The 24673-nt window shown below is 37.5% G+C and overlaps 1 protein-coding gene across 3 annotated transcripts in view; it reads right to left on the bottom strand.

Moving 5' to 3' along the window:
* The window catches only part of LOC124171357 (Down syndrome cell adhesion molecule-like protein Dscam2), a 500071-nt gene that overhangs the window by 452596 nt on the left and 22802 nt on the right, over positions 1 to 24673 (bottom strand). For 2 of the 3 annotated variants that reach the window (XM_046550522.1, XM_046550520.1), the window contains exon 2: positions 13945 to 14018. The exons of the other annotated variant lie outside the window; for it this stretch is intronic. The gene's annotated coding sequence lies outside the window, so the exon portion shown is untranslated. The remainder of the gene's footprint in view (positions 1 to 13944; positions 14019 to 24673) is intronic. 3 annotated transcript variants of the gene reach the window in all.

Below are 24673 nucleotides of genomic sequence, written 5' to 3' on the forward strand. Positions count from 1 at the left end.
CATAATAAGCAACTTGACTTTTGCGTTGAGAGTATGAATGGTGTAAGAGGGTAAAAATCATATAAGCAAGCCCATCTCATTTAAGTACGTCAATTTTCCTTTTGTAAACACTTCTCTACTCTCCAAAGACAAAGACGTTTATAATCATAAAATAAATTCGGCATGCTACTTCCAAGAATTTCCATGAAAGGGAATTAATTTTCCACCAAATAAAGACCTAAGTTTTCTGGTATTTATTTGGTGAAAGAAAGGTTATCCTTAGATTCTGCGTGGAGAATCTCAAAGAAAAACTATGTCACATTCGTGTAACATCGTAACTGGCACCGAATAAATATAAGGATTTTTTCCCAATTCATATTTTTAAAGATAGTAATTTTTATTGTGATATGGAAGGTTTACTTCGACGAGTAAGACAGTTTGCATTCTTCTAAGCTGCCACTCCATATATTTTTTTCCGGTACATAAAATAATATTCCTAATTTGCGCTTTTTTTGTATTTGGAAAGAAATATTTTCTTTAACTATCTCAGGACGTTCACGAATACGAAGAAATATTATAACTATGAAACTGCTGCGCAGTCTGTGAAGTAGGCCAAATTATTTATTTATTTTGCCAGAATAATGAAGAACTCTAGATTAAATATGAAAGGATATAAAATGCATTCTCAAAAATACCTATTGCGCCATTTTCCACGTATATACATAAGGGTCTATATAAGCGATTACGTACCCAATAAAAGGCAGAGAAAATGAATCCATGCTTATTAAGAGAAATCTTCCAAGGATTCCTTTTTAAATTCAATTATATAGAAGAGAAATCGCAATCACCTTGACCTTGAAGTAATAAAGGCCATCTGTTTAACTTCTGCCCCGCTGAAAAATGCCAATGCATAGGTAACTTAAGAATGCAACGGAATTATTATAAAACGATTTAAGTAGATTATGTCAATAGAAATTAAATACATTTAATCGGTTTAATTTCATAACAATTCCAAAGCTCTCAAAGAATTTAATGTCTATTTAATTCGAGAATTGTGTATTGCACGCATACTGCATGCAACTACTTCTGGAATTTTAGATTGTTTTCCCCTATTTTTTCCGTGTGAGATAAATAAATGATTTATTTAAATACAGAAATGAATTAAATGGCTTTTACAGGTATCACTAAATTTCGTAACTACTCATTTTATAGCAATATGCCCCGAAGTTATACCGAGCCAAACGAACGCTTTTCCCATTTGTTTACGATGCAATTTTCAGTAGCTGAAAATTTCAGGATACTCTGACCATACAGAGCATAGCATATGACGTGAACACATTTCTCATAAATTGGACTTCACCGGAGGATTAAAGTTCTATTCAACGGTCAGCCTTGTACAATTGAATTTTTTTCGTACGCGCATCTTGTTGAGATTTTGGACTATCGTAAAATTTCTCCTCACGAGCCAAAAAAAAATACTCGCTAGAGCTGAATAAAACTTGAAGTGATGTGTAATTGATTAAATTCCTATTTATGCTATGCAACTAAATTGCTATACGTATTCATTTCTCCTTAGTGAATCCAATTTCCGCATGTAATTATGTATGGATTACTTGTATAGTTATTCGCAAAAATATCCTATTAGTAAGTAATTAAAAGTTATGAACATTATTTTTTCTTTTTAAATTTTCATTTAAATAGACGATTCGAGGACATGAGCGTATACACTTACTTCTCTTTAGGTAATTGAGTTTTGTAGTTATAATTTTTACTAAGCGTACCTCGATCACAAAACCAATTTATCATTAAAAAAGACTTGGTAACCCACAATGATTTATAAGTACCAAATTTATGGATATCTCGTAGCGTAGTTTTATACTCTGTTGACACATACTACCAAGTATTTTATAAAATGTATCTTTTGACGACATTGTAAGCTAGAGAAATATATGACACACAAGATTAAATATGAGGAACGGCACCAATCAATTCTTAATCAATATTTGAGAAGATGGTGTGGTTTTGATAGCTTTGGAAACGTAAGTTATTACATCATTGTGTCAATATAATGCTAGCAGTTCACTTGTGGGATGTTCCCTTCCATGTAAATGGACACATTTCAACGTCATGACATAAGTAATAACGTATGACTGCAGTACTCGAACTTAATTCATGAGAAGCCTATCAACAGACAACTTTCATTAGACTATTAATTAGCCAAGAACTTCAGCAAGGATGATAACGCTTGCCATCTAGGCTGTTTTAGGAAGCCTTGAGCAGAACCTCACCTCAGTGCTAAATAAATGTTAAATACACCAACTGATGAAGTTCGCGATGAAAAATTATTTGACTTCACCGGGATTCGAACCCGGATCTCCCGATTGCCGGTCAGGTGTGTTAGCCAGTTACACCACCAAGCCATTTTCTCAAAGGGAACTTCGGGATGGGTTTTACCGAACAAGATGTTGACGTCACAAGTCCACTCAGAACTAGTTGTTGCTGCAGTGCTAAATACACGCTTGCAGCAAATGCAGATATGTCTATTTTTCACATTTAGAGCTCCGAAATTCACATTCGTTCGTACATGTCACCTGGGTCTATAGTCGAATCATATGCCATAGGATTTTTCCAACGACACTACATGGAACTTGGTGATGGCAAAGGATGCCATCGAAACTTCGGCCGACAATTAACTCACACGGTGGAAAACCCGAGATGACTTCACCATCACCATTCGCCGGGAAAGAATAAGTTCATATACTAAATGGAACTGTATAATAATAAGATGGATGCGGCCCAGGGAAATGAATTGGCCCCATAATTTGAATTCGTGAATTTTACACACCATTACCTTACCTTCTCATTGTGATTTACCAATAAGGGACAAGTGCATTATGAAAATCACGACCAACTGTACGCGATAATTTAATTATTTCAATACGACTGCATGTTCATAGATAGCTATTGCGTGTAATTCTAAACACTTTCTAGATACCATTATCTTCCGTAGTTGCCAAGAAAAATTCTTTTCAGGAAGTCATTGCGGAGTCGCTGGTTTTTTTCCGAAGTCTCCAGACATTTTAAGTAGCTTCATTCACGTTTCCAAAAATAAACCGTTATCAACGAATGGAAGAACAGAAATGAATAGTATCGATATCTTGATCCCTAAATTTCTTTCAGCTTTATGGGAATATTTGCCTTTCATCTCTATTAAGCAGGTTTATAGCGGCTCTCATGCCCGCCACGGTGGCGGCGGGAAGAAATCCTCCCTTGCCACACCGAAGGTCGCGGGTTCGAGTCGCGTCTAGATAGGTTGCCCCTACTCAGGGCATGTATGTTGGTGTGTTTATAATTGTTAAATGCTACGAAAACCCCGACGTAACGGCCAAATACCTTTGTTTTTGGTGGTGTAGGAAAGAATAAATGATAATATAGCATATAAAGTGATCATTATTTACGTCTATCTAAATATTTACATACAATAAACTATTATTCAACATATATAACACGAAATATTCGCCTTCGGTCATCCTCAACGGCACGATAGACGGAAACCTGGGCGTTTCCTAAGGCGCACTCGAATGTTTGTCTCCACCAATACAAACGGAACGACGAAGGATTGGGGTGGGTTGCCTCACCCCTGCCCACCCCCCTCCACACCACCCAGAATCCCTTCTCCGCACATCATAACACTTTGCCAGGCCCATCCCTCGCTTTCGCCTCTCATCCGGCTTCCCACAAGTAAGTTTCGTTGGTCGTCAGCGGTTCCCCGGCCTAATTATACGTCAACCTTCCCTTGTTAGGGTTGTGGCCAAAGATTAAAATCTAATTTAATATCCGAGAAAAGTTGTCGCTTTTCGGTGGCTGCTTGCAGCAATGAATCTTCTTTCATTCAATTGACGACGAGTTATGGGTTTAAAAACTTTGCGGGATGTATGAGAGCAAAAACTATTGTGAAAGTACGATAAATCAATATTTTTCGGCTAATAGAAGCCATGCGCCCATATATCAGCATTGTATGAGAGAGCATCTTTTGGATTATATACTCAAAATGTCTTAGCTACACACTTCAAGGGACCGATTGCAGCTCAAGATTACTTTTAAAGTGGTAATTTAATTTCTCGTTTGCTTAATAAGTACAGAAAACTTGGATGGGGATCAATCAAAAGCTAATTCTAGCTAATAACTCACTGACTAGGGTTCATTCCTCCATTCGCGAGATTTAGGGCGAGCCTCAGAAATACTAAAGGATCAAAAGTTTCCTAACATTCATCCAACCTTGCCAATCAAAATTTGTAGAGGAAGAATATTTTATAATTCTTTTGACTGGCACATGCATCGTTTGAGGTCTTCCATCATTAGAAGTTTGCCAAAGACATTGATGACGAAAGCTCACTTCAGGCGCGACCGTTTGTCTACACTTCAATAGATTTCATAGAAATGAGAGGTACGCACGATATGAAAATATTTTGTACAAAAAGGCGCGCGAAAGTTCAAAGGTTTTTACCTCATTAAAAGTATAAAATGACACTGAGTTGCGGGGATGGCTGATGTCACTAATGATTTCCTCAATCACACGTATGCGGGGTAATACATTCTTTTGCATGTTTTGAAGGGCTGTTTTCTTAAGAATAGTTCGAGCACACATTACACTCTATATTAACTTGCCCAAAATAAATTCCACTTAAAATTCATTCCTACAAAATCTATTACCGGTACTTACACTACTGTAACGAGAGAGAGCATCGCACGGTGGTCTACGAAGCCCGTTTAAAACTTCAGATTTTAAATTTTGTTAGCATTTTTCAGTATCGGATTTGAAGTAAAAATAAACCGCAATCCATTTGAAATTGTGATTCATTCCCATTTAATATCAATTCTTTCATAGAAGGGTATTTTTACAGACGAAGTTTGCCGCTCACATTTTTTTCTGAACAGTTTTTAGTTAAAAATACTAGAGATTTTCCCTATTTCCAAATAATTAAATCAGTTCCTGAAGCAGCTTTACTCTTTAACGACAACTGATTGTAAATATTCCACTTATCTCTCCTTTACAGTGATTCAATATCTCTTAGGACAGCATTTTTCTACACTGTCGAGAGATATATTTGTTAGGGATATAAAAAAACTCTGGTCTAACGAAAACTTTTTACTCGAATAGAGTTTTCATACAGTGAATTGACAAACTTTTATAAATTTTTTGCCAAAATGTAACTCTACGAAGTATCTATTTCATCAATGAAACATACTAAAAAGCCATTGCGCAGACCACTACAACTCATTCAGTTTTCTTACTTCACAAACTGGCTTTAAGAATTACGTCAGAACCAGTTAGGCATGTGAAGAGAAAAGCCATCTGCACAACACTTTTGTAATTTTTCATTCTACAAAATGATAAAGTTTTTGAATGATTGGTCCTTCCATAGCAGAAATAAGATATAAGCAAGTGAAGAAGCGGTGGATATTCCCAGAAAAATAGATATCGAAAAAATAAGATTAACACCTTGAGTGCGGCATGACGTGATATCACGTCATGGTGCGCTATCCCCTTGTGCTGATGACGTGATATCACGTCATGCGTACCCCGAGGGTTCCGGCCCTCCCTAAGAGCTCGGTTCAGTTCTATTATGACATTTTGCCCCCCTAAGTTGCTCAGCAGGGATCTAGGAGCGCATTTGTGGACGCCGTTTCAAGCAACCTTTTCTGGGAGGATCGGGAGAAATTTTTTCTTTTATCTTAAGGTAAGCCAATTTCCATTCATTTTCTCCCCTGTATTTTATGCTATTATTTTTATTTATTTCTATTAATGCGTGAGTATGACAAATTTTATTTGAGTTTTATTTTATAAATCATAAGTATTTACTAACTGGAACTTACTTATGTGTGTTTACTAATTTTTTATTCTGTTTTAATAATGTTTAGCGAGAATATAGATTTTTTCCATCCTTCCTTTTTTTCTTCTTGCGAGCCTTTCATTTTTCGAACCTTTATTGTCTGATGTTAATAAGTTTTATTCAATTAATACATGAAGTACTGTGATCAGTTAAACTTTAATGTAAATTTGAAAATGCCATTACATTTTTTTATGCAACGTAACATATCTCTAACTTTTGCACCCTTCCTTTGTTTGTCAGTGCAACTCCTAAGCAGGGTGGGGATCGACAAGCGGCAATATTACGAGAGTGAAGGAAGTTATTTACGGAAAAAGTGTAAGTTGTTTATAATATTTATTGTTGATGTATGTATATTATGCACTTATAAACATTCTTATTATAATTGTAAATCACTGTTTGCACATTATCCCATGGATTGGCGAAAAAGTGCTAAGGAGTTACTTTATAAAAATGCTTTTATTTTCTCGATAACCGTGAAATCAATGGCTTATGGGTGCTTTCAATTCTTTGTCTCGCCATTGTGAATATTTAGTTCCTAAACAGTTTTACATTAGTAAAGCTGTTTGTAGCATTTCAGCTTTGACCTATTTCACCGAGAGTGTTTACTTTGATCCTGTTATTAATCGGAATAAAAAAAAATACAATGTATTTATTGCAGATGGTACGGAAACGAGGAGTAAAACGGAAAATTGTTCATGCTGGCCGGTAGTCGATGCCGCCTGAAAGAGGTGAAATTCTCTATTCATCAGCTTTTGTAGATGATCAGCAGTCTTCGACCTTCCATCAGGACCTGCAGCCATCGACGTCGAGGGAGGAAACCTCCGCAAGGGCACAAACATTTCCTTCTTAGCTCTCTGCCTTCTCTAGAAGAATGTACACGAAGAAGGGGGAGCTCCTGGATGAGAGCGGGATCAGGCATTCTCTGAGGACTCCGAGCTAGAAATTAGAGAGGAGGAGGGTGGGGAGGAGGTTGAACCCTCACAGTCAGGTACTCCGTTGCCTCCTACGCCAGATCCCTTTATGTCAATCACTGGCCCATCCCCTTTGTCCTATTCTTTCCTGAACCCTCTAACAATACCGTCCGTCCTTTGCGGTGGACCCTTAGTTCAGTGACCCCTCAAAATATCACTTTCATAGAAAACCCAGCTCTCACCACTCCACCCCCTTCCAACGACCCAAGTGTTTTTTGCGTCTCCTTTTCCCAGACACCCTCTTTCGTATACAGACATACTTTCTCATAATCTTCGAAAGAATAGGTTAGGAATTGGAAACAATTGACCTATGAAGAGTTTTACCTTCATAGGCCTAATATTTCACAAGGTAAGTATTCCTATAACCAATATATCCGACTTATGGAGCATTGCTTCTTGTTTGACCTGCTTTGCTTTCGGATATACATGAGTCGTGATGGATTCTTTAGCATTCTTCAAGCCCTACATTTTTCAGCGAATACCGGCCCAAACGATTCAGAGCCTGAGTATTTCCTCAAAAAAAAATCCGTCCCTTTTAGATTCATTTCACTCCTCCATTGATTCCCTAATAATTCCTTCCCGAAAGCTATGCACGCTTTTTCATTTATCGTGAACCCGCCGGAAAGATTACCCTTATAAATTCCGTCTTTCTGTCATTAGATCCTTTATTCTTCCATCCCACATTCCTTATCCCAAGCCACTTTTACCATCAATATCTCAATCTCACTTCCCTGAACTCATCCAAGAGGAAGGTGGCAGACAGAAAAATCGATGGTGCAAGTATTGCACTATTGCGGTGCAAGCACTCTTGGGCGTAGGAAAGAGACCGCAGATATCTACATTGGCTGCTAGGTCTCCTCTACTCTGTCCCGAGCTTTTTTCTTTCTTTCATAAGAAGGCATAAATAGTATTATATATTTTTGTATCATATATTGCAATAGTATTATAGGTTAAACATATTTTTATAAAATTTGTGAGAGGTATTTCCTACATTGGTAAAACATACATGACTGTACGTAGTGGTATGTAATATATAATTTAAAAATGGTCATCATTTCGATTGTATTGAATTTGTTTTGGGTAAATAAAATATTTTTTTTCATGTTATGTGCTCCTTTTTTCAATAGTCTAGGGCTCTTACATAAATAAGAAGTAACTAGAGATTTCCAAGCACGACGGAATTAGTCTTTCCCTCGTGTAATTAGAAATAAAACGTATCGTTGCTTTCGGTAATCGGGTACGTAATAAGGATGCTGCAAATCTATTCCTAGCAATACGTATTATTGAATGGTTTACTCGAATTGATATTATTATGCACCAAATGAAAAAATATTATTGCGGTAAAAATTTAAATCATTTTCAGATTTTCGCAGAATATTCGTAGTAAGAACCGCGATACGTGGCCTAAATGAAGATTACTTGTAAGATGTTTGCTTGCAAATACTATTAGTTCCAGTTTTTATGTATTATCTTTTAACTCGGTCACATCATATTGCATAAATATGTTATTTGCTTGAGTTCAGAAAATAGTAATGAGGAAGTTATGGGTTGATTATTTCTGTTTCCACATCCATTATTATTTCGGCACCGGAATCTCCACCCCAACGACCCAAAAAGGACACGTGTCAGCAAAATCTTTCCTCATACCTTCCTCATTTTTTTGATGTGCCGATGGCACTCCCAAAAAAGCTATTCCTAGTTCTTACAAGCGGACCGACTAAATTTTACTATCACCCCTCGCTTCATCTCCGTACCCCCTCCAACCTTAGAACAGCCGGCAGGAGTGGTGCACGTCAAGAGACACCCTAATACACCGACGGAAAATAATCTCGAAAGCGGAGTGCCAACCATCTCAAGCACCTGCAGTGAAGGGACTACATAATGGTATGTGAAAACCATTTTTGTTAAATATCTGATGCTTACCGGTAGTCGTATGTGAAGAAAGGAATTGGAGCTGAAAAGAAGAAACGAGTAAAGGAATTTTTGACGAGAATAGTGGCTTCAGAAGAAAATGTAAAAATTATTCAATAGTATAGAACCCTACTCCGATACTTAGGATTACTAGCACAAGAAATACGCCGAAATATCTTGCCCAGAATTACCATCACAATCAAACAGCTGTTCACGGCGACTCCTTGTACTTATAGCTTGCAATACATTCATCTAAGCCAAAAATTTCCCTAAGGCAGTGGCAAAATACCAATGGCGATACCAGTAGAACATTACTTATTCATTTTCCTCGTATTTTTTTGGATACATAGCGCAGAAAAAAAATTGAAAGAAAACGGTGGCGCGGGGAAGAAGCCGACAGTATGCAACCCGCATCACGTTAATATCCCGCTGTGCGGGTGACGTGATATCACGTCATAAATAAAAAAATTCATAGCTTACAAATTAGGGCCAAGAAAATTTTTTCATTATTTTTCCCAGCTCTTTTGGCACCCATGCATGCGTTTTGCATTAAAAAACGACAGCCGCACCGGGGGTCGATTTTGAGTTTTACATGGTCAGAATTGAAAGTGTTAAAGCATCCTTTCGTGAATTATTTGGGTGGGTCAAAAGCAGGATTACGGTACATCCAACGATGGAAAAACTGCCAGCAGATTTTTTGATAATACATCACTTTCGTAACCCTACTCAAATCAATATAATTATATGCCAACCTTCAGGGACAAGATCAACTTGAATTGGAATGTCAACCGAGGGAGTGTAAGATCAAAACATAGAACACGGAGTGGAGTCGATTACAGGACTTTTACATTTACTACTTATTCTCTAATCCTGAAATCGCATATACCAACTACTCCATCATGGAAAACAGTAGCACTCTATGTATAAGTGAAAAGACTCCGACCCTCTTACGTATAAATTCGTCACCCGTACATTTAGAAATTCATAAATCTACTGATAAAAAGTAGTTATTTAAAATGTTGAGTCGCATTACAAATTATGTATCCTGTATGAATAAAATTTATTTACAATAATTGTGTTCTTTATTTAACTTTTAAATGCGGATTTGAAACTAAGTTAACTATTTTATATAAGTTTATATTTCGAAAAACATTTGTAAGACTCAGAAAATTGTAACGCCCAAAAATAAATACACTGTTTCTTTGCAAGATGGAAGAACGACTTTGGTCTAAAAGGTGCGCTACTAATACGATTGTTATAACTGATCATCTGATGTCATTATAATAAAAGAAATCGTTCCTACTTTTAAGGGAAATCACGGTAGATCTAATCAATAATTTAAATTATTTACTCAATAAGAAATAAACCTGCGGATTATACCAGAATTCACATTTAACATAGTAAAAAGGCTTTGCAGACCACTGTACGGCGTGTAGGCTGTGCGTATAGAGTTTGGTGACTGACTGAAGAGTTCAGTTTCATATCCCGGTGGACGCTTTTTGGCACCCTAAAATCATCCGGTGTGAGGTAGCCCAGAGAAAGGAACAAGTCATCCTACTTTCAGTACGCGATTTTCATACATGAGGATTATTCTTCGATGAGCCCTCAAAGTAAAATACCAGCAAGTATTAAGTAAGCAGTAAGGACTGCAGTCGACTTCAGCGATAGTCCTCATCATTATTGTACACTATTTGTAAAAAATGTAGGGGCTCATATGTCATTGAATCACAATATGACTAATTAAAAATAACCAATATCACCGAGACATTTCAACGCGCATGACCGCAATAGATGTAAACCACAGAGGATGAGAGCCGACATGGTCTAAATTTCCTTTCGTCCAAGTCAGCTCATCCATTGTGCTTCGATGGCATTCCTAGAACCCAATTTATGGCCCCGATATGCACGCATTATTTGGTGATAATAATTTTTTACAGTATTTAACCACGACAAATCCATTCATGACGAAACTTTGCTAATTGCTTATTCAATATTAGTTAAGTAAAATAAAGGGAAAGGGAGACGAAAACATATTTTGTAAATATTTCAATAAGTGTTATATTCAAACATTCTGAGCAATAGTGAGATAGATTCAGAGCTACAGTCAACTTAAAGGAACAATTAGAAGATTCTGACACACAATCGTTGAGTAAAACTGAGATTATGGAGGGCCCTTAAAAAGTAATTAAAGATGGAGACACAGCTGACTATGTTGAAATTTTATACAGATAAGCTCTAAATCAGTGAACTTGCCCAATAGATGCTAGTATCCCACAGTAATAACCTGATTAAATTATCTCTTCAAATAAATGCATCTGGCTATAGCCCTGTTGGCATTCCAAGGAAGCATTATGTAATTCCGTTGAGGTCAGTCGTTAATCTCATGCATGATTTTTGAGTGCCACTCTAACGAATAATGGAGAAAGTGAAATTCTTTTACAGTAACTTTATTTTAGTTGCTATAAATGGGAAAGATGATGCAACAAACTTCCTAAAGTGTTCACAAAATACCGAGATGAAAATTTTAACAGCATTGTGAAAGAAGATGAAATGATGTATCGTGGAAGAACTGCAAAATACTTCAGTGAGGATCGATAGAAAAGGAATTTTATATAAGCCTTTGGGACTCTCGTAAAAAAATAATAATGATGTAATGAAGAAAGGGCCCTTTTCCCTGAGGATTAGAGTTCATAACCAAGCGAATTCATCTTTATGCATCCCTGGATGCCCCATAAAAGAGAAACAAGCAAAGAATTACTAGGAGATCAAAGGATAAAACAAGGAAAAGGTGCGTGAAATATATAATTTGTCGATTACGTAATTTTTTGAATCCTGATGCCTGTAAACATGTTGATCTACTTCGCTTCAAGTGTTGATAAATGAAGAGAGGGAGATGAAGTGTAATTTGGTGAAATCGAGGACTTTTACGATGCATTATAGCCTAGCGGATGCTAAAAGAAAAAATATATGCATTTTGAAAAACATCGAATAGTGCATTTGACTATGTTATCTTCTAGGAAATGCCTAGCGGACTTTGGCGATAATTATCCCAAAATATCTGACGCAGAAACTAAGGAAGTCGAATTACCCTTAACTTCCCCGTTTAGCCATAAGTCTAACATGGCTTTCTTAAGTAGTCGTAACCGTAATCGGTTTGGTGTTTCGTTTTTTTATTTCTTTCCTCACTATTTGATTTGTAATTTTGGTCCGATTCTCTGTTTCATTTTATAGCATGAAGTGCACTTTAAATTGGAATTCTTGCTGCATGTATACCATTTTCTTTAACGTAGGATAAATAAACCATGCGGTGCGGCTAAACAGATAGTGTGATTGGGAATTTATTGGGTAGTTATACTCCCCACACTAATTAAGTCTGGTTAAACAGACAAGTAACGCCCCCCCCCCCTATAAATACCCTTCCATTTTAAATTCGATGGAATATGAAGAGGGTGCCCGCTTGGACCAGTTTAGGCATTCCGCGAGAGGTGATCCACCTTTGAAAGGAAGAAGCCTCCGTGGAAGGTGTGAGGGGATTCAGCAAGAGGCCCGCTTTCTTCCGCTCCGCACGAACGGCTTCGAGCTAAAAGAGGATGAACTATATTCTTCGAGGGGCTCTGGAATTTGGGCATGTGGGAGAGTAGGGGAGGGGGCGTGTCAGCGGGATGGGTATGTGGGAAGGCGAAGCGGAGGGCGGGGCGGTTTCCACCACCTCCTCGGCCATTTTAGCCGTGTGAATGCATTATGCACGGGGCCGGGTGGCTTGGGGGGGTGTGGGGGACGGATTTGTCGTGGCGGGGACACACGCGGGGGCAGACGGGGGGGGGCGTGGCGGAGGCGGAGGGGGGGGCGGAGAAGGTGGGGTGAGGAGAGCTCTGCCTTTCCCTCGGCTCGGATAATAATCTCGAGGAAGCAGGCCCTTCAATTTGCATGCAAATGTCGGCCGTGCAATGTTAATGCCCCAGCAAGCAGCCAGGGCTCGAGGAGTCGGGAGGTTGAAGGCTTCGTGGCTGTGAGGGGGGTTGGAGGGGTGGAGTGACGGTTCTACTGGGGTGGTGGTGGAGGAGAGGAGGAGGGCAATGGCGTGGTGGAGGCGTGGCGGGAGAGGCGGCTGGAGCGCCGCAAAAGAGAACTTCTTTAATTGGTCACCGGTTTGACTCCCTGGGCCGATGGCGCTTGCATTTCCCTCGGCGTGTTAATTTCAGCGGGGAAGGAAGGCGTGGTGGTATTGGCGTGGTGAAGTGGCGGTGGCTGCAGTGACGAGGGCGAGGCGGCTCGCCGCACATACTCGATATCGAGCAAGGGCCACTACGAGGGGCCGCAGCCATCCAAGTGTCCTCTTCTAACGTCAAACCCCTGAAGGCCCTCCAAGGGCTCCGCCGCCGTGGACGGCGGCGTCGCCCGAGGCGGCCTACATCCCGCTCTCCTCTCAAACGTCTCTGCAGTTGATTTCAGTGAGCACCCAAACGGAGATAAATCATACGCGGGAAGTGCTGTAATCGATAGCAATAGCACTTTGGCGACTGAAATTGCACGGCCATCTAGAGCGCATTGCATCGTTCACCGAATCCTATCATAAGGGCTCTACGTCGCAGACTCGAGTTGCAAGGAAAATATGAACGTTTTTTGTCAGAATTGGACGATTTTTATCAGTAAAACAAGACTAATGACATTCAGGAACGATTTGAAAATACGTTCCTACGGTAAGGACCATAAACAGGCATGAGTTCAAAAAGATCCCATGGGTGATGATAGTCAAATGGTGCATGGTCTACGGATGCCTGAACTACGGATAATAACAATTTACGAGTCATTAACGAGTCTCTAAAAGTTGATTTTCACACTAAGCACTGTTGTTGTGGTGAGAATACTATCTCTCTGATAAGAATTGATGTTAACATCGATGACCTGAGTATAAAACAGACCATTTCTTTACGTACCATCATGCAGGGTGATAGTCGGTCCATTCAAATGACAGCAATTTCATTAAGTTAAGAAAATATTATAATGACTAAAGTTAGCGATTAAAATGTTGAAGAGTTGCAGTGGATTATCATGATGTAGTTGATAACTAAGGATCAAAATTTTATATACCATTCGTAAAACTCGATTACTAAGCTCGGAGTACAAATATGCACCCCATGTGGACAGAACGTAATTGGAAACACTAGGAATTCAGAAGTACAGCTTACCAATATTCTCCACTGCTACAGTTATTCAAGGCCATGCACTCATTGGGTTGCAAGCAAGGGTTGAGAAGCCAGTTCTGCAGGGAGCAAGACCAAATACAAATAATTTACATTGAAAAAGTAAATTGCAATTGAAAAATTATAGAAATAAATCGTAGATAAACAGCAAGAAAATAAATTATTAAGTAGCATAAATCATCCAACGACACAAAAATTTTCTTATTCTCACCTTACGAGTAATATACCAAAAGTAAACAAAATATAAAGGTTCGGCCAATTTTCGAGTCTAATCCGAGATCCATCCATTGTCCATCCTCATGATTTTCTTTGAAGTAGACTATTCTACAGATGATTTTATCAATGACAGAAAATAGGTAATGTAATTTCAGTTAATCTTAATTTCCAGGTAGCTCATACATGCATTACTGAACATCAAATAACTTTAGGGTACGATGTAGTTCATTCCCAGATGTAACATAAAACTCATTTACTTCATCCATCCCAAAGTACGGGAGATCCCATGATTATGAACCCTGAATTATTTTACTTTGAACAGACTTTTCTCTACTAAATAAGGCCAATCAATACATTTAACTATCCATGAATGCGGGATATTTCGTTAAAAATTATATTATGAAAATCGTGTTAGAAAAATTAATTCTATTACATTTTAGTCGTTAGAATCGTTAGATTAGTCTCTTCGTTCAAGAGAATTGTCATCAGACCCCTGACAATGGGTCATTTTATTCAGTCATGACATGGGTAACTCTATGTTCACACGCGAATAAAACACGTTTATTGTGCCTCTGATTGTTCCAGATAAATTATTTATTTAATTCATCGTCTATCAGAGAAACTTTCTGTAACCAAAGCATAAAGATAAATAAAGAGAAAAAAGGAAGCAGATGTCTAAATTTGTCAAAAAAATCACAGTAGAGATGAAAACAAAAGTTGGAATGCAAATTTAGAAGACTTAAGGTACACGATCATATTTGTTGCCAATTTTTGTTGTTGTTCGTTCTAACACTAAACCTGCAGAACTCAACATTTTCATAAGGAATTGAGGGCGGAGTAACATTTAAATTAACATTAACAACACAACACAACCTCATTTAAAATAATTTTCCAAGTCACACACAAACATTACCATTCCTAATGCTGATTTCAGAAATAAACGTTAAAAAATGTTCAAATATTCTAATAGTAATGATATATAGGAATGCATTTGAAATTATTTATTTTTTATTTGACTTCATTTATTTTATCTGGCAGAGTGTTTTACACCAGAGTAAGCTGCATTTTTATTGAGAATGCCATACGTTTCACTCCAAAATGGAAAATATGTCGTCATGTGATGTTCGCATTTTGGCAAATTTCCCTATATACTTCCCTCTGTACAACATTGACCTCAAAATTAAAAACTTTTTAAGTGTTTAAGCGAATAATTATAAGTATTTATATATTGAAAAAAGCGATAGGTCATTTTATTCCCTTACAATCTCCTTTCAAATCCAACACTTCTTATTAAAAAGACACTTTTAGAATTTTTTTATCAAATCTACTATCAATACAAAATCACAGGTCTCTAATACTTTTATCGCCTCAATAATTTAGGAAAATAGCTGAGTGCCCCCAAATCTTCAATTCCTCAACTATTCCCCCCGCATATGCCTTTACGAGGGAAATTTCTCAAACTTCTCGGGGGATATCTATCGTCCTCAAATCCAAAGGAAAGAGTCCACCGGCTTAACTCACCAAACCCTTTATTGGATCGAAGCTCATTCTTAAATCTTCCAACCAGTATACAATCATCACAAAATATGCCCTTTGAATCAAGAAAGCGTGAAAGAATTCAATTTTCTTGATTTATCACCGCCATTAGCCACTTCAACCCAAGGCGTTGCGTCTCTTAGAAAATATCTCGCACACACTCGACTCGAGGATTCGTTAATTCAAGCAAGGGTATTACAATTAGAAGTTCTTTTTGAATTATGAGTGGTGGTAATCAAAAGTAGTAAATTGTGGAAAATACCAATAACAGCATCAGCAAACCATCCACCACATAAAGAATTAGTAATATAAGACTGATATAACAGCAGGTAGTATTTCCAAGGGGCCAATAATCTGGAGTTAACAGCAATAAAATTTCAGTGGTGAATGAGCTATTTTCTTCGAGGGACGCTGGATTTTTTTTTCATTCCAAGATCTAAAGTTAAACGCTCAAGTACTTTATCCAGTTCAAAGTACGGGAGATCCCGAGATTACTTACTTCGAAATACCTTCTCACATGTTTAGTATGGGGGCGTGACAGTGGGATAATTGAAATTACTTAAGCGGAAACTTAGATGTTTTAATGATTCTTCGTAGGTCAATTTCCTTTATCCTCTGATGTTGACGTTGCATATATGGCAAAAACATCTATCTGAGAATTATAATATATTGAAAATTTTAAACTATTTTTTACATTATGCCATCAAAATCTTTGATTCAAATTCTTGTTTTGCTAACAATGTTTCATCTCTAGGTATTAATTAGTTTTCATGAAATTAGGAGCTTTAGATTTATCTACCAATGACAATTGCTCGAGAATAAATTTGATCTGAGGTAAACTTTGTGATAAATTGGAAATAATTCAAGGAATATACTTAAGTTTCTTGCATTTATCCAGCGGAGTGAAATTTTATACTGAAACAATAACAGAGTACTATTGAAATAAATGACCCGCTGTGCAGTTTCACAGCACGAGGGTGACGGACATGCTAACCAGACATGACATGACTTGAAATTATCGAACTGGTATTGGTACTGCTGGACTTGCGTGAAATGGTCTTTGCGTGTATTCTAAGTAAGCTAACAGGAAATGCAAGTATTACAAGGTGATTTTTGCCGAGGTAAAATCAGAAAATCTGCTCAGTATTATATCAATAGCTTTAAACTTACCCAACTAAATTTAAAAAATAGATGAATGCCACTGAATAGAAAACGGGAAAACTAAATTTTTAAGTGAGAGAACTTGGATTTAAATCAAAGTAGTTCAAACCTTGAGCTTACTTTGAAAAGAATAAATTGATAATAATGTTTATTTATAGGACAATTTATTCCAATTCGAAGTTAGTCTTTTAAACTATGGGTGAATGACGGGGAGGAAAATATCACCTAGAGGGAAACGTAGCAGATTGTTAATCGCGGACTAATTATAAGTTAGATTTCATAAATGAGCCTGAAGCGGCATATAGACGTTTTAACGAGTCAAGCATAGAAGTTTCAAATCGAGAAAGCTATGATGATATTCATCAAAACTTTCTTCTATCTTTATCACTGTGAATTTGAGGGTATACCACGGAGAGTACGAATGAAAGAAGGTTCATTATTTACACAACTTTGAGGCAAAAAATCGAAGGATGAATCCCTCTCTAAGAAAAATTATCTCGCAGACACCCAGTTTTATTGACATGTGTCTAGGATTCAATATGGGGTAAAAATGAGGAACTTATTTTTCTTTGTCAAAATTCCTTAATAAAAAATCTAGATTTTGCAGGATGCGAGGACTTCACTTTCAACTTATCGACTAAATTCACTTTTCATCGCAACCACGGAGGGAAAAAGGTTATCTTGGATTAAAAGAAAAGTTTTATCTATACGTTGTGGCTATTGTGCTATTTTGCAACATAGAACCATGTCTTACGTGCAATAAGAATTATAGCTTTCTCATGAGCGACCACATTCAAGCAATTGCGTGTACGATGGTTGTGTATGCGTCATGTGACTGCGATGTGAATGGAAAAATTTCAGAGAGGACAAAACGCTCGCCTTGACCCAGTTTATTGACATGTTTTGATAACGGATATAAATAAGGAGTTTTATTTGTCAATTTATTCATAACTCCTTAACTTATAAACCCTTCTAACTATGATCTCATGATTTGAGTCAAGTAATTGAAGTCATCGAAGCATTCAGTCCCCAGAAGTATTAATGAGAGAACTGTAAATATTCTAGAAGGTTCGTTCATCCGAATATCCGTCGGAGGAGTGCATTCTCCAAGATAGTCTCCGTAACTTTTTCTTATATCACACCCTTCATCACTATTTTTTTAGTTATTCAACGGGGCAGAGTTCTTGTCTGCCGAACCGAAGGTCAAGGGTTTGAGTCCCACCTAGTTAGGTAGCCCTAATCCAAGACATGATTACTTGTGATCGTTCATTGCTAATTGTTAATTATTGAATATTCCTCTCGTAAAAGGACGCGGTCGTGCCGTTTTCGGAGAAAATGGATGCTAATAAATAATAAATTCCTTAAGATTTAAGCATTCAATCCTTGTACAAGCTCCGTTTGAGCTGTAACATAACTTGAGAGCTGAATTTTATGCAAGGTATTGTATATATTTAGAGGATGCCACCGAAAGATGATGCTACTTGCGGTGTCTTGGAAATAGGGAAGGGAAGGCAAGAGAGAGTGCAGAGAAATTTATGCTAACGAATTTGGCCAAGGAAACCGCGTCCAAAGCTTCCTTTGCGAAAGGTGAGTGTGAGGAGGGTAAACTATCTTACGTATTTAAGCTTAAGCATATGAGGTAAAAAAAACTTTATAAAATGCACAATTTAAAAAACACTTATCTTTAAAATGACTGCATTTATTGCTAAATATTCGACTTCTATGATTCAGATGAAGAAAGTGATTGTAAATGTTGGTCCATTTCCAGCCCAGCCTATTTTACAATTGCGGATAACACGAACGAGATGTGACTTGAATGAAGTAGAATATCATCACATTACACCACACTTTATTGATTTTGAGGGGAATGCGACGCATCCAAAACATTCCCATCACAACCAGAGATGTGAACTTAGGCGTAACAGATTTGGAAGGCACCACCTAAAATACTACAATTAGCAATTACCCACATTTCAAGGAGAATTACGCATCCAAACCAGAGCGAAATCATTGCTGTCAATCCCAGTAACTCCAAGACGGCACCATCCCCAGTCATTTCTCGTCTATTCTTTTAATAATGAATTCTTTATCGCCATCGCTTCTCAACAATCCTAAGACTGGTTTGACGCAGCTCTGTACTCAATTCTTCAAAGAGCTAATGTTTTCACACCTACGCATTTCTTCTCTTTCACACGCTTCTTTGCTTGTTCCATATATTCCACTCGAGGTATCCAATCTTTCCATCTACTTGTCCCTCGACGAATGTTTTCACCAGGCCATCATGTCTTAGGTCTGGCATAGAAGGTTATTTCTCCTTCTCATCAATCTTGTTCGTTTTTATGATTTTTCTCTCATCTCTTACTCTTCTTAGGACATCCTCATCACTTAATTCGTTTTCCATGATGACTCATCTTTATTTATCCTTCTTACGTTTTTTCCCAATCGCAACTCTTATTATCTTTCCTCTAAAACCTTTCTGCAACACTCATTACCAAATAAAGAATAATAGATTAAGCTGATAATCTTTCATGAAAGACAAAAAAGATTATCGAATTTACAAACTTGAAGCGTGAACGTATATCTTGTAGTTTATGCTTTAGAATTAACGATGATATCACTGAAATAGGTTAAAATTACAATTGAATCCGATTGCAGAGGCTATTAGGTTGAATGACGAGTATTTGCATCCAAAATAGTTATTTTAAAAAGGAAAATCCAAAGGAAAAAATTGTGTGCACGGAATGGAATTTAAAATCCTTCGAAAGAAATCAGAACAACTTAATTTCAATAAAATAAATTAATTTAATATTTAAGGGTTGAATTTTACTCACAATCCTTTAGAGAACTACCTTACAAAATAATGCCGGGCTGTTTGTGGATTGTATTAATATGGTATAGTATGGTACTTGGACGAGGCGTCCGATAGCTTAAGTCATTTTCGCCATGAGGGATGCGTAGGCAAGGAAGGGTGGATAGAAACCCGGCGTCGGCATTATCCTGCTCTTAACGAAAGGAGCCGAGGGGACCACGGCTTTACGTCCCTTCCGACGGACGGAGTACTGCACTTGAAATGTTCTCCACACAACATTCAAGCAGGGATCGGACAGTCTCTGAAAATTCTCTGCCGCCGCCGGGATTTGAACCCGAGCCCACAGGGTGGGTAACCAACACTCAAGCCGCCGCTCCAACCCGATCCCCATGCATAAATTACTTAACTATAAGAATAGTTTTCTTTCTTCGTCTTTTTGCATTTATCTATAGGCCTGTTTTACCTGAATATTTTGCTGAATATTATTTTCCTAAATTTTAGGCATCATTAATGATGTATTAACTGTATTTCCCTAGGAACTTAATTTGATCCGTAAATAAATGTTATTATTCTCTTATCTAATAAATTATAAAAAACCATTTTCTTAATCTTACTTCTGTTTCCAAATGCGTAGGTGCAGATGCAGAGTTATTCCATTCCTTTCACTTGAATATGATATTTCTCAGGGAAAGGTATTTCGTATACGTTAAACCAATTTCAATCAACCGGCTTTCAACTACTCCATTCGACCGTCTCAAAAACTTTGATGCCTCTTTCCATATAGATAAGGAAGAATTTTTGCTCTACTTTACCAATTTTCCATAGTTATAATAATAAACAGGCCAATGATAAAATCATTGAAATGATTTCATTTCTCCTTGGTTGACTTAGTTGAGGGCAAGCATTCCCATTAATTTATCATCCATGTTAACATGCATACCTTCATCAAGTGTTTGATTTTATATCTATATAAACCAAATCTTTTTTCTATTTCTAAAAGCATTTTCATAATTAAACGAAAAACTTATTCAGTGACGCCTTAGATGAAGTCTGAGGTGCGACGAAGAGTAATCACATCCAAGAGAAGATCTAACAAACCTTTCCTCGAACACTCCATACCGAATCTTCCCGGTAACCATTTTACTTCCTTATTATTCCTCTTTGGAGTCTCTGGCAAACTGTGTTGTAGCTAAAAAGGACTCCGGTTCGTCATTCCATGTCAGATAATTTCCACAGAATTCCCCATTGATGAACTTGAAGAGACCAAATATTTTCCGGGAAATTTTGGGAGATCATTACATTCGACATCGTAACTATATTTTTTGCTTTCTAAATTATTTTGAAACTATCTAAGCTTCTTGAAAGCTTCCTTGATACCAGTTTCCGTCGGAATATGAGAGTTAATTTGATTATAGGTTTGTTGCTTCTCTGTAATTCATCTCCTAAAAAAAGAACAGTACCCTTCGAGTAACAGTAACCGATATTAGATTTGGTTTAAAATTTATTTCTTGAGCCATAAAGTAATTAAATGTTTAAGAGCAGCTGGGTAAATGTAATTTTATTATGAATACCTACTTGGTTTACTGAGCCACATTTGCATACTTCAACGTTAGTGTCAGAAGTTAGTTAGCTACTTGAAGCTAAAATATGTTTTCAACTTTCGTTCCATTTCAAAATTGCTCTATTTATGCGTCCCTTAAATTCTTTTTACTCATAATTCTAACAGATTATTGAAATGTCAATAATAAGATATGATAATACATCCTCAGTCTCATATATATTTAACTGTCTTACGACAATTTGTCAATTTTAAAGTTCATTTAATTCCTCATTGTTTTAATCAGTATTTCAACATGTAGCTTGGTTTTGAGAAGTGAGGCTAGAGGTCAATCAGAAATTAATTTTTTGCGCATATGTATTACTCATTGAGAGTAGGAGTTCCTTTTATTGATAAAAAAAAGTGATTTAGCACGAAATATTGACCAGAATTAAAACTTTTAATTTAATGCTGCAGAGCTTCCATTTAGATTTTAACTCCGAACCCTGCTGCCTGCGGCTATCTGATAATTTTGATACGACACCCTACCATTCAACGTTCTCCTTCTATCAAACTCAGGAAGCATCTCCACTATTTACTCACACGTACCACGCTACGCCTTTTTCAATGTAATATTTTTTATGACATTAAGAATGCCGAATTCCGCTCATCGGAATGCCTTGTGGTTTCATTGAATGGTTTTAGTTTGGCTGTAATTAAAATATTTCTCATGCATGACATTTAATATGCCTTACGTTATTTAAAAATAGCGATCATAATGTCACCCCTGCTCACTGGAATTCAACTCCATGCGTCAAATCTTGTGCAGACCAAATTGTTTTTCCGAAATGTGCGTTAGGCCTGTTCCCCGACAAGCTCCGAGAGCGAATTGAGCCTGTGGGGGACCAGTCGATTCTTGTATAGACATTCTATTTCTGCATTCGGAATAAGACGGAATAAATGCCTAAAAGCCGTTACGATGATAAAAATTCTCCTCGTACCTACTCTTGCTGCAATTGAAATTAAATTGAAACCGGGAAAAAATGATAAAATTGAGGACGATGAAATTTATCGCAGTGAAGGAGCTGCGAACCCTAGTGTCCACGCTGTGAGCTACGGCGCTAACCCTTCTATCATCAACACCCCTTGTGAGGAGAAGCCCGCTATTGTTTTAATAATGCAAGGCATGTTAAACGTACCGCATGGAAAATAATGAATGACAACAAAAATAAGGCACAATCAATGAAAAAACTACCCATCCCATTCGGCAATCTGATTATCATAAAAAATAGACAGTGGAAAAGGCGTAGCAAGGTAAATGGCATTCCCTTGTTATTTAAAACCAATCCCGATAGAGAGCTCTAGAGGAAAAAAAGGTACATTGGAATCGATTACAGATTAGTAAAGGAAAATTATGCAGTACTAGGCCGACATAAAGTCGCTAAAACCCAGCATTAATCACATTAGGTCCCCGAATACGGTAGCGGAATAAACGGCCAAAAATGTCCGAGAAAGCTATCGGTCTAGTATCCATCGGGAAAAATCATAGGCCTATATGCCTAGTAGTTATTTTCTTTTTTTTACAATTACCATTCACGGAGAGTAAAATCAGGTAAAGAAATTGAGTATGGAGCACTCAATCCCTCAGCTCCAATCAACGGCCACCGGACCGAGTCACATTCATTTCTCGGAATCCACTGCCTCCTAATGCATTCCAAAACCCTCGTATCCTGCCGGATAATTAATACAGTCGAAACCAAATATTCTTTTTTCGCTCACTCTCTCTTATTCGGCCGTGGAGGCTCGCCGGAAGCTATTAGTTGGGACGCGGTGGAGTGGGATTTGTGCTGCAGAGGGATGGGGAAAGGTATACGAACGCAATTAAAGCGTTAAGCGCCCTAATCTTGGCTCTATCCGGAGTTGACTGTGTGGGGTCGGAGACACACATCTCATTCGCGGCGGTGGGCTGGGGAGTGGGGAGGAGGGGGGAAGAAGGCTGCGCGCGCATCCGCCGGCCGGCGCGGCTGTAGACGCGAAAGGTTCCCGCGTAGCCGGACGGTGAAGCTTCCAGGATTTCGCGCGCTAAATGACATCAATATCAAGTCGCAGATTTTACACTTTTGCCCATCGTTTCTCCAGCGATCTCTCCCTCTCTTAACAGCCACAGCCCTGCTGGTTGGAAGAAAATTTCTTCAGAAGGTTCCCTCGGAAGTTTCGCAACATTTCGGAAGACCGCTAGGGCGATGTGCAGAAATGGGGATGTATGGGGAAAAATATTGCATATGGGGACATATTTGCCTGAAACGAGAAGGCGATATTGAGTTTCGATCATAAATCGCGAACCTATCAAAATCTTTGTAAAAAAGACTGTAAAATCCACCAACTAAAAAACACTTGAATTAAACACGACTGCATTTGCAGTGAAAAAAGTTTACTTTTATACTTGAGACGAAGAAAGTGACTGTAAATGTTGGTCAATTTCTAGCCCAGCCTATTTTACAAATTCGCATATTTAAAAGGTGACCTGACCTGAATTCTATCGAATATTATCACATTGAACCGCACAATGTATCGCCATACAGCACAAATTAAAATATCGAAATTAAAATATCAAAATATCACGATATAATATTGTGATATAATATTGGATATGATTCGATTTATCGTGACTTTTCACCAGGTAGTGATTTGTGATCGGGTTAATCATCTCGATAAATATTACCGTAATATTCATCGGGCCCAACACTATATGTTCATTGCCCCGATATTAGTTATCGCAGTCGCCAATTGCCTATAGGTACTCAAAGAGTGTCGCATTGCCATAATACAATTTTCAAAGCCGCACAAGCCAATCTGAGCATATTACATCCTAATATGGTTCAGTAAAAAATATAAGACATATAATAGGTTTTGGTCACCAAGTAACCGCTAGAATAATTCAATACAAACTTCATTTATTTTGCTCCCATAATATGATTTAAGATAATACTTACAGTTAAATTTCAAAATTAAATACTTTCGAATTTTATTTTCATATAGATCTCCTTTTAATGCCTTAAATTTTAGCAAACAATCTGTATTTAGCCTCAGTAATTGTTATTGTGACCTCCAAAAGGGACCCAGATCTCAAGTTGGAAATGGAATGGCCATTCAAAATTATGATTAATAAATTTATGACAAATAATTTTTATGCATATGGGCATGTACTTTATGGAGCTGATAAGAAACTCAAATACGCATAATTTATTCCATATTTTCATCTTAGAAACATGAATTTTATTGTTGCTTAAATTTCAGCATCTCTTCCATGAGTTCCAGAGGTTACCACATGCCATTTATAATTTCTTTCCATAAGTTTTACTCTCTAGATATGACCAATGACTTCAGCTTCAATACTCGCATCATTTTTTTAAGAAACGGCTATCTATGGCTTTTCATCAAGAACATTAATGATA

Source organism: Ischnura elegans, chromosome X (assembly GCF_921293095.1).
Source record: "Ischnura elegans chromosome X, ioIscEleg1.1, whole genome shotgun sequence".
Classification (NCBI taxonomy): domain Eukaryota; kingdom Metazoa; phylum Arthropoda; class Insecta; order Odonata; family Coenagrionidae; genus Ischnura; species Ischnura elegans.